We start from the raw sequence: 2030 nt of genomic DNA on the forward strand, positions 1-2030 counted from the left end.
TATATTTTTGGTGTTATTTATACTCCGTTCACAAATCAGGTATAAATTTCTGTATAACAGAATGGAGATTGGTTTTATTTCACAGACACCAAAATTAAATTATTTAAAAAGATTTTGTGGGGATAATATTTACAGATAACACTATAAAAATAAGCATCCTATATATTTCAATTTAACTGGATGAATGAGAAGTAAACACTGGCTGAATGTTACACTTGAGTTTCTAGGAGACCAGGCATTTTGTGATGTCACAGCTTCTCAGGGTGAGCAACATTGTGACGGCCTAGCTTTTTATCTGTGCAGGCCTGCCAAAGCAGCATTTGAAGCTGCAGTGCTCAAAATTATGCAGATTAGAAAAGTGGCTGTAGAAAAAGTTATTTGAAATGGCACATATTTCTTCACAAATTCAATATGTGTCTCGTAAAGATGGACCAACTGGTTCAGGAAACGCCAGTAGATCTCTATTGTGTGATCAAACATTCTCTGGGGACTTGGACTTGAGGTCTATGATTGCAGAAATTGCTTTTCAGACTTTGTCTGAAGAATCCTTGATAAAAAAACCATGTTACACACTTTGTGTCTCTGAACCAGATGAAGATAATGATTTTTGTTCTCTGACATTTCTAATAAAACCCTCGAAAATGGCTGGGATGATAATGGAACTTCCATAGTGATTGACGAAGATGTCTTTAAGAAGGAAGTTTTGGAAAAAAATACCCTTTTTATAATATTTGAAACTGGAAGTATGAAAAGTTTACTTAGACTGCTTAATCTTTATGGGTTTAGTAAAGTGCGGCAGAATTTTCAAAGATCTGCCTGTCTAGCTGACTTTCTGTCAAAAGAAAAGAAGTCTCTGTTTTAAGCAACATATTCAGTAATTTTAGTTACCACGTGTTAACTTATATATAAAATTTTATTTTATATATCAATTTATGGTAATATAAATGTAAAGCTAGATTTTGAAAATTGTATAAAACTCCAAATTTAAATCCTTTATTTTTTCTAAAAAAAGAGGACAGTGCCATAAGTATTCAAGATTATAAGAAACTTTGCTTGCAACTACGAATCTTACCAGAAATCTAAATAAATGTATTAAAGCTGCTTTTGAAAATTGGCATTCACAATTACTGCAAATGCTAACTTCTTAAATTTGATGTCTATACTTTTAAAATGTGTATTTCCTAATAAGGAATATCAAAATATTGTCAGCTGTGCATAGTAAACATGAAATCAGAGGTTTTATACATTACGCTTATTGTAGTCTTGTATTTTGGTTTAAAATATTACTAAAATCTTTCTCCTTTGGTTTTAGCTGCAGTTCTATCAAAATCCAAATTTTAAATGAGGCTTTCTCCCACTTTTTGTGAGAATAAAAAGAAGAGTTGCGATTACAAATGCCTCTCTGGTATCTTCATTGGTTGAAGATTTCAAAAAGAAGCACTTTAAAGGAGGGGGTAATGTGGATAATTATAATTCTGTTTTTGTGGCTGGCACTAGTGGCGAAAGGGCATTTTTACATTCTGCAAATTTAAACATGCCACTAATAAGAAAGCCCTGAACTAGCCACATATTTGGTGATACCACTACCCTGATCAGAGATGATATTTCTCCTCCATCATCAATTTCATTTAGACCACCAGAACAAATTTCAGTGTATCAACGTGCTTTTTTAAATTGGTTGACCACTGTCCACGGGCACTCTCAAAGCAGCTACACTGAAGCAAATGGTCTTGTTGTGAACTTCATTACAACTACAACTTCTATTTCCAGGACAGCGTATTGTCTCCCATACAGAGCAATTATTTTGGATTGATGGTGGAACCTTATAATTTTCCAAATAGATATCACAACATATCTGCCAATGAAGGTCGTTTTTCTAAACTTCAACTAGGGAGCAACGCATGGTTTCCCATGCCAGTGAGAGCTGATACATCAGCCACCTCTCTTTCAAGGCCAACTCATCAGCCATCTTCAGTTTATAAACGTCATCCTAATTACAACTTATCTGCCAGAGGACTACCATATTATGT

This window comes from Vicugna pacos, unplaced genomic scaffold, assembly GCF_048564905.1.
Source record: "Vicugna pacos unplaced genomic scaffold, VicPac4 scaffold_13, whole genome shotgun sequence".
NCBI classification, from domain to species: Eukaryota; Metazoa; Chordata; class Mammalia; order Artiodactyla; family Camelidae; genus Vicugna; species Vicugna pacos.